The sequence below is a fragment of the Beta vulgaris genome, chromosome 6 (genome assembly GCF_026745355.1).
Source record: "Beta vulgaris subsp. vulgaris cultivar EL10 chromosome 6, EL10.2, whole genome shotgun sequence".
In the NCBI taxonomy this organism is placed as follows: domain Eukaryota; kingdom Viridiplantae; phylum Streptophyta; class Magnoliopsida; order Caryophyllales; family Amaranthaceae; genus Beta; species Beta vulgaris.
This window is the reverse complement of record NC_079207.1, coordinates 24,758,118-24,767,825: the sequence shown is the minus strand read 5'-3', so window position 1 is coordinate 24,767,825 and position 9,708 is coordinate 24,758,118. Positions and strand designations below refer to the sequence as shown.

At 33.2% G+C, this 9,708-nt stretch overlaps 1 long non-coding RNA gene across 1 annotated transcript; it reads left to right on the top strand.

Moving 5' to 3' along the window:
* The first annotated feature begins 4,594 nt into the window (after nt 1-4,594).
* On the top strand, nt 4,595-5,708 carry LOC125498402 (uncharacterized). The gene is made up of 2 exons (XR_007275389.2): nt 4,595-5,032; nt 5,466-5,708. It is a non-coding gene; the product is annotated as an uncharacterized LOC125498402 (long non-coding RNA).
* Nucleotides 5,709-9,708: the final 4,000 nt, after the last annotated feature.

The window sequence follows — 9,708 nt, the reverse complement described above, 5'->3', positions numbered from 1 at the left end:
CACCAAAAGGATCATCACAGGGACAAAGCCATAAAACAAACACAAACAAAATGCGTGTCAGTAAAAATACTGAGTACATGTATATGCGAAATTTAAATACTTTACTAAACATTCAAAATACTCATATAAACCTTCCTTGGATACTTGAAATATTTATAAATTCCTTGGATACTTGTATACTATAAAGTATATAACTTTAATAAAACTCCTTTTTCCTTGCCTAAGTACCTTTCCTAAAGTGTGCACACCCCCAAGTTTAGTATTCCTTACTGAGTCTATTACGAGGGAACTACCTTGTCCACATGACTTATACAAAAAGTACATGGGTAAATAATATAATAGCTACCGTTCTTGAATAAATAACAAGCCGTGGCCTCTTTATAAATGTGATCATAAAAGATCATATAACTAAAAAAATCTTTCGAAATAATCCTCCTTTATAAGAATAGTAATTCTTTTAAAACGTTAGCCATATAAGGCATATAAAATATATAACTTGTTCATGAAATAATCTTGAAAGGCATCTATAGTAATACTATTAGAAATAGCTATGATAATAATGCTAAAAAAAAAATAACAAAACTAAGAAACATCGTATTATCCATTTAGCATAATGCATTGCGAACCTTAAAAATAATGACTATGCTAATAAGACTATGATAATCCACAGGGCCGTCTTAAACAATTGAGAGGCCCTGTTCTAATCTTTAAAGTTGGGCCCCTAATTTTTTAAACTGCAATTTTAATAATTACAAATTATGTCAAAATATAATCAAACTTTTTCCAAAATTTAACCAAAACTCAAACTAATTTATTCAAATTATAAATAACATTCCGATACAACATTAAGCTAATATTAACCTTCTACCTACACAAAAAGAGTTATCCTTCTAATTCAAAATTGACTTAAAGTGCTTGTCTTCTTCACTACCAAGTTCCAACTAAAGTATTGCTTTTTTGTTCTTCTACAAAAAGGTAAATAATAATAATATTTTACCAAGCTAAGGATAGATTTTAGTATGCTGTAACTGTAAGAGATGAAATCATGTATTCAATAATCAGTAGCAAACATAGAAGTTAATAGAACATAATATTAACGCTAATGTAAGAATGATATTTGGGGTGATTGGTGAAGCTATATAATCTACAACTTAAAATTAATACTCTATGTTACTGAAATTAGAAGCAACTTCAACTCAATACCTCTATTACGCTGGACTACTAGTATAATGCTTGATATCGTGTAATCTATATAATGCTTGAACTTTTTTCCACCCAAAATCTGATTCGAATTCTGATATTGTTGGTCTTTGTCTCTTTGAAGAAAATATTGTAATTGAGTGGAAACATATAGGGGTAAAAATTTGGTCGCTTGATAGTGGTTTAATGGAGGAGATCGAACTTTAATTTATATCTTCCATTGACAATATCCAATTTCCATGTATTGGCCTTTTTTCTTGACATTAGTTTTTTTAGAGAGTTTACTGGAAACTTGATGAAACATGAAAATTAATGACAAATATAGAGATTCGGGAAGAATGGAATATAGAAAGTCTCAGTTTTTTATGGGAACTGCAAGAGTAATTACAGAATCAAATTAGGGGAGAAGAAGCGTTCTGCACTTTTGCTGCCTTTCACGCGTCTGTTGCTTTCCTAGTTTACAGATTTTTTTGGGCCCCTCAGAATTTGAGGCCCTGTTCTACAGAACCGGTTGAACCGGCTATGAGCCGGGCCTGATAATCCACTTTCCTACAACTTGACGCATACATATAATTCACCGAATCAGTAACTTAGCAATTTAAGCAATAAGACAAAAGGAAAGTGTTATATGAAAGAAGTGTTCAATTACTGCCGAAACATAGTTCAACATATATCTCATTATGTTTTACCGATTGAAAGTAAATTTAATGTTAGACTATTCATAAATTTAACATACTCATGTAAACTCATAATAAAAACTGATAAAGTTCATAATAAAACTCATAAGATATGTATTTTAATCCAAAATAATAACTCTAAAAACATGATACTACATATGCAGAACAATATTAAAGATCTACAAATACACGCATCTTCAAAATAATAACTACTAGGGAGGAAAATAGAGAAGGTAGGCTAAGAGGGAGAGAGAGTTTAAACTTGAGAAAAGAGATTTATTCCTCAAATTTGGTGTGAAGAATATGATGGGTGGAGACCCCTATTTATACTAGTTGGGGTAAATAGGATAAGAATAGGAATAGGAACTAAAAGATAGATTTTTGAGAAAGATAATTAATTTTAGCTAGGATAAACTATCTTTTATGATAATATACCTAGAATAGAGGAATATTCCACAAGATAAATAGTCTAGATGCTAATTAACCAAAAGATAAAATAAACCAATTAACAAATTAACCCAAAAGATAAAATAATAAAAAGAAACCAACTTGGAACAAGGTAACTCACTGGCGTGAGTTCCTTCACGTCATTTAAAGACTTTCTTTCCTTTTTTTTTTTTTTTTTTTTCAAATCTCTTATAAATCCTTTTTGAAATTTCATTTTAAAATATCTTCTAACTACTTGGATTACAAGTTGTAAACTTAGGCCCAGTATATAATTTGGGCTGGAATTTATTTGAAAACCCCATAATATATCATAAAGCCTATTTAAACCCGTAATGATTAATAAAAGCCTTTTTAGCATATAAAACCTTTTAAAAAATATAACTAATAACTTACTAAAATACGGAGTATTACACCTTTGATGGAAGAACATGAGCTTGTTCCTTCTTTTTGGGTTGACATAAACTAAGAAATATAATCTGTAAAACAAACCCAAAAAGAGATACCTTGTGCATTTTAATGTTAGAATGTTAGTCAAAAGAGAGATAAATAAAATTACAGCACAAAAAGAATAAACATAAAGTTCCAAAATTAATCTCATGTGAAAAGGAACTTCTGCTTTGTTCCTTTGAATCGAGATGGATATCAAAAGAATTAGAAACTCGTTCCAATTATAAATTATTCTTGTACAATTTACTCATTCTTGGAACACTGTTGATTCCACCAAATCAAAGCTTAAGTTCCTTGATCCATGGAACTAATTTTTATGCTTTTGAAAATTTAGTTACCTCAAATTATCAAATCTACTAAATAAACATTTATAACCTGCACAATATATAAAGACAAGATAATATATATAAACTTGTAAAATAACTTATCTATTTCAACCAAAATAAATCTATATAACTATCTCTACTTAGTAAAAATCAACATGCATCCATATAATAAAATTCAATAAAATCAATATGCATGGAAAAACAATTTTGTGGCCAATAAATGAAATAGTCATATATTACATTGCCTAAAGAATAAAGTTCCCTTTTGTAGGAAGACCAAGTTCCAAGAGTGACGATATGCATTGTTCCAATATGACTTGTTCCTTGACCCGTTTCTAGTATACCGATTCTTTGATATTTAAAAACAATTTGGAAATCTTAATTTTGTCTTCCTAAAACAATTTTAAAGTTGTCCAAAATTTTAAAAAAACATCAAAGCTATACAGAATAATTTTCTAAAAATAATGTAAGGAACAAGTTCCAATATAATGTATGCGTATTAAAAATACCTCAGGGAAGAGATACTTACATAAATAGGTCGTTAATAATTCTTGAGTGACTTTTAATTGATAATGAAAAGTCAACCTCCACTTGTTCCTTTCAATGACTTAGGGTGGAGTTTCTTTTCTTGTACAAGTTCCTTCTTCCTGCAGGAAATAAACTCAACAAGGTTAATTACCTGCTAATCACCGAGTTCCGACTCTGATACCAATTCTTAACTCGGAAGGAACTACCAGGGGGGATGAATTGTAGTGTGGAACTTATTGGCCAAATAATGCGGAATTTAAAACATAGCAATAATGAACTCAAAGTGCAAGAGAGATTTTTACGTGGAAACTTCTTGTCTCAATACAAGAAGCAAAACCACGACCTCCTCGGGATTTAAACTCTTCACTATAATAGGGAACCTCCTCTGTTACAACCTATTACATGCACAAGTTCCACTCAGAACTCCAACTCCTCAAAAGTTTCACTCGGGTCTTTGACTCTTAGACTTAACTCTAAGTCTCTCAAGGAGAGTTCCACAAACTCTTTACAACAGGTTTAGTCAAACCCTTCACCCCTGGATAGACTTCACCCCAAGTCTACGCATAAACAACAAGAACTTACTCATGTTCCTAAATCGAATTTGATACAAGAATTCACTCAAATCCTTTACAAAGTTCCCATTACAAGAGTAACCCCAAACTCAAATACAAACGCTTGATAACACTAGTAGAATATTTGCTTATTGCTGCGGTTTTACCCATACGCAACAATATATCACGTAAAAAGAAAAGGTAAAATATAAAATAACGATATTTGCGTCGCACTGAAACGGAAATGACGCAAAAGGGTAATTTGCGTCGCACGCAAAGAAGAGTGCGACGCACATCATGGGTAAATGAGCACCAGTACAAGCTATATGCGTCGCACGTACCATAGGTGCGTTGCAAAAGCTTTATGTACGTCGGACCACCTGGCACATACGACGCAAATCATGTTGTCCTTGAAAAAGGAAAATTCCGCTATATGCGTCGCATAGTACTTTAGTGCGTTGCAAAAGCCCAATGTGCGTCGGATGGGCCATGAGGTCCGATGCAGATCTGCGGCCCACCTATCCTAACCGCGCCCCTTAACATCTCTAACCTAAATCTCTCACTCTCACCGCGCCGCTTCTCACTCTCACTCTCACTCTCACTCTCAAATTCTCCTCTCTCACTCTCACTTTATTCTCTCCTGCTCAATGTTCGTTCCTTCCAAATTCTCTCTGCTACGGGGTCATGGGGTCTTAATACAGAAATTGTGAAGCATCAAAGTATAAGAGGGAAGAAGACTGAAGACCCAACCACCATATTGCTTCAAATTCTCTCTTATCTCTTCTTCTTTTCCTCCAGTATAAAGGATATCATATCGCTGACAATATTAAAGCTCCTTTTTCCATTTGTATTTCTGGTAAAGTTCTGCACTTTTTTTTATCTTCATTTCTAAGAATATTTTTGATTGTGAATGTTCTCAACAACATTACGTTTTTTAGCTTGGAATTATCTATAATTCTATTATTGATTAACAGTTGCATGCATTTCATTTCTCACTCCTTATAAATGTAATTTCTGCTTCTTTTTCTTTGATTTCACTCATTTTTTCTACTGTCTTAAAGATCTTACATGAGTTTCTTCTTCAAATTTTTACTGGGGAATTTAGTTTCTCTGTAAATTTTGTGAAAGATCTTGTCTACTTACAGGTTCATTTTTTAAATTTTAGATCTGATTTGTTTGGCTTTCGTTTTTGTAAATTTTAGATCTGATTTGTTTGGCCTTTCGTTTTTTTTAATTTTAGATCTGATTTGTTTGGCCTTTCATTATTTTTAATTTAATTTTTTTTTAAGGGCGAAGATGAACGGCGACTGTAGTTGGTTGAAGATTGAAGAACATTGAGATTATTAAATTCAGATTCAGATTGAAGAACGCAAGTATTAGATTCAGATTTGAGGTTTTTTTTAAAAAAAAAAAATCTCGTAAGTTGTATTGGATGAGCTTTTAATTTTAGATTGTATTAGCCTTCGGTTTTTTTAATGTTTTTGGATCTATGTAATTCAAGTTGTAATTGTAAATTTTTTTGTGTTAGAGCAGATTTTTTGTGTTCAAACTAACTGAGCTTATTTCAATGGCGTTTGCAACAGTCCGTTCTTAAAATTAATTTTCTTTTCCCTCTCAAAAAATTTTTTTTTTTTTTTTTTAAAAAATTTCAATTTGCGTCGCACGTATCCCAAGGTGCGACGCAAATCAGTCATCTGCATCGCACCCTAGGAGATGTGCGACGCACATTACCTTCATAAACTCTATGTTGGCTGGGGAGAGTGAGACCCATTTGCGTCGCACCGTATACAAGGTGCGACGCAAATAGCTCAACCATCTGCGTCGTTTCCGCATACGACGCAGATCAGTTATGGGTCATTTGCGTCGAGACCTGTGCCGTCGGACCCAAGTACGTTGCAAATAGGTGTCCAGGGTCCGACGCAAATCGACCTTTTTGTACTAGTGATTTTTTTTGAAAAAAGTTGACTATTTAACCAAATACATTGCTGCGGTTCTTGACGAAAACCGTAGCAATATAATAAAATAATATTTTAATATTGCTGCGTTTTTAACAAAAACCGCAGCAATATTATTAAAAAATATTTTTTTAAAAGCATATAAGGCGTATCAATTAGGGTTTGTTTTTCTTCCTTTTCTATCTTGTGCGCCTCTTTCCCATTCAGATCTCACTATTTCTCTTTCCTCTAACTCTCAGCCGTCTCTCATCTTCTCTCTCCTATCTCCTCTCTCATCCTCTCTCTCTCTTCTCTCATCCTCTCCCCTCTCACCTCCATTATCGAACTCCATTTCGAAACCTCGAGGAGTTGCATCACGACTTTAGTCAACGGAGAGATTCCGACCACCATCAACACCTCAATTCAAGTGCGACTCCTTCGGCCTCACAACCACCACCAACTCTCTCCACCACACCGACAAAAAATGAAACCACCATCAACGCCTCAATGCCTACCTTTCTTCGCACAACAAAGCACCGCAACGTCGTCGTTTTAAGATTCATTCCAAAAATAAAAAACCAACACTCGTTCGTGTTTTTAGAGGTTGAGCAAATTTCACTTTTAGATCTCATGTTTTAAAAATTAGAAAAAGAAAAAGGAAACTAAGAAATCAGGACATTTCATTATGGCGACAGTGAAAAGTTATCGGTGCTGACAAGATTCCAGCGACGGTGAGACAAGCCATGGTGGCGAGCGTTCCCTGTGGATCGTTTTTTGGTTGATGGAATCGTTTTCTGGTTGTTGTTTTGTTCTTTTTTTCGTTTTAGATAGATTTTTTTTCGTTTTTTTAATATGTTTGTTGCTGTTTTTTGTTTCGTTTTTTAGATCTATTTATTGTGTTCTTATTTTTCGTTAATTTTTTATTTTATTCTTTTGTAATATTGATGTAATTAGATTTCTCATCTTATATATTAATGAGATTCACGTCAGTTTGTTTGCGAATTTAATAGATAGTAAATGGGTTAGTTGTTTGTTTTAATATTTAAAATTTCTTTGGCAAATGCAAATGCAAAAAAAAAAATTACCTTTACCAGGACATATTGTTGCGGTTTTGGCTAGAAACCGCAGCAATATATTGGATTTTTCTTATATAAAACAATAATATTGGTGCGGTTTTGGTAAGAAATCGCAGCAATATACTGGATTTTTCTGATATAAAATAATAATATTGCTGCGGTTCGCTTTAGAAACCGCAGCAATATGTTGAAATATTGTTGCGGTTAATAACCGCGACAATATATTATTTACCTATTGTTGCCCCCTTAATTGCTGCGCGGTCAAAACCGCCGCAATAGGCCATTTAGTGACCGCGGTAATAAACATTTATTCTACTAGTGTAATTTGGTGTAACTCTAGTATATAGAAACAGAATAACTGTAAAGGAGCATGGCACTTGTATGAACTTGGAACTCACAGGAATTAACTCAAACAAGGAATAGAAATTATAATTCTTTTGTAACATTATTCCTTAAGTAAACCCTTGTGAAATGATATAAGTCAGACACTATGGAAAGACACACCAGTCAGACCATTTGAAACTTAATTGAAATTCTATATTTATAGCAGTCATTTAGAATGAATTGAGATAACTATGTGTTAGTGGTTAAATAATTTTCCCAAGATGTTCCTCAACTAGAGGAACACGTTCCTTTTGTTACCCATGATCTCAGTTGAACGTGGAAGATGGAAATGTTACTACTTCTTAAAATCTAGCGTTTACTTATGCAATTGTATTTTAAATTTGGTTTATAATTAAAAACTATTTTAATTAATGACACCAAAATTAAATCCTTTTATCAAATAATATATTTAAAGGATTTGCTTGTAAATTCGAAAATGATTTTATTTTGGAATGAAGATGAACTCTTTTACATAAAAGATCTTTTCTTTAATATCATATTTGAACCACATAAAATAATTTTTCTAAAATATAGCCTTTAAAAGTCAACAACGTCCTTTTAAGTGTTGCATAATATTTACACGCGTAGTTTCTTTAACTGCTAGTTTGTTCCTTTAACTTAGATTAATAGACTAGCACGTCTTTTCCTTAGTGAGGAACAAACAAACAATTTCTTTAATAACACTCATTATATGTATTATAAATCTAGCCTTTTATTTTCCAAAAACTGAAAAGATAAAATTAAATTAATTAAAATCAGATTCCTAAAGAAACCGATTTTATTAAACCAATTTTATTTAAAACTTATCTTTTATTTAAAACTAAAACTTATCTTTTATTTCAAAACTAAAACAAATAGTAAAACAACTAATGCACATTATTTATAAATATTTAACCAAATAGAGATTTATTAAGAAACAAAATCTAACTAAATTCTTATAGATTAAGATAATAATATGCATCAGATTTATTGACTCTTAAATACTTTTGACTCTAAGTTCCACGAGTTCATTTGACCTTACGACTTCCTTACTCTCCTTTAGACCTTGTTCCATTACCTTTCACGTTTTCACATACTTACATGAATCCTAGAAAATAAACTCTTAATTTCTCCATTCATGTTCATGTTACTCCAACTCAAGAACCGCATGTTGATAGCTCCACCTTTGGAACTTCGGTGTGCTAGTTCCTTTAAGGAACTTCGCACTCATAGTTATTGCTCGGGAACTTCTTATTTCAACTCTGAAACATTATATTGCTGCTTCCAATCAAGAACTGCTCCAGAACTTCATATTCAATGTTCCTCTTAGGATGTACCTTGGAACCGCTCTGTTTGTGTTTCTTCTAGGAACTCTGTTTGAAACTTCACTTGTTGGAAGGCCTTCAAGATGTGTTATATTCAACCTTCGATGACTTATTTCATGTTAATGTAATATGCACATCTCAAACACACATGTTAGTTAGAGAATCATTATTGGTTGACAATCATCAAAACACTACATGACTCAACAATAATAACTATCTTAGCACCTAAGGCACAACTAGGAGTATTAACAGGCCGAGCCAAGAATAAACATGTCCAAGCTCGGCTCGAGTCGAAGATTGTCAAGGACGAGCTCGGCTCGAGCTCAAAGCTCGCTAAGCTCGTAAATTTGGGCTCGGCTCCAACTCGAGAGAACCTCACCCAAGCTCGGCTCGAAACTTAAAATTAAAATTAATAAAATAAAGATGGGATGAACTTAGATAAACCAATCTATAAAAATTCTAAAGCCCAACTAAGCCTTGTCGAACTCAATTAATTAATTGAGTCAAGGTTGTAGATGCCCAAGAGTCCGGCCCATTAGATTAACTAGGCTCAAGCTCAACATCCACAAATTTAACCATCAATGTACACCCATCTTTTTCGGATTGATTTCTTCTAATACTTATTCTAGCTTCGATGTGGGACTTTTAGAATCTGAGAATAATATCACCCCAAAGCTACCCGTAGTGCGTAGACTAGTAGAGGTTAGGGGTGTTAACGAGCCGAACTAAGACCTAACATGCTCGTGCTCGGCTCGACTCGAAACTAGTGGAAGTCATAAGCTCGGCTCGAGCTCGAAGCTCGACGAGCCTCCAATATTTGGGATTGGTTTGAGC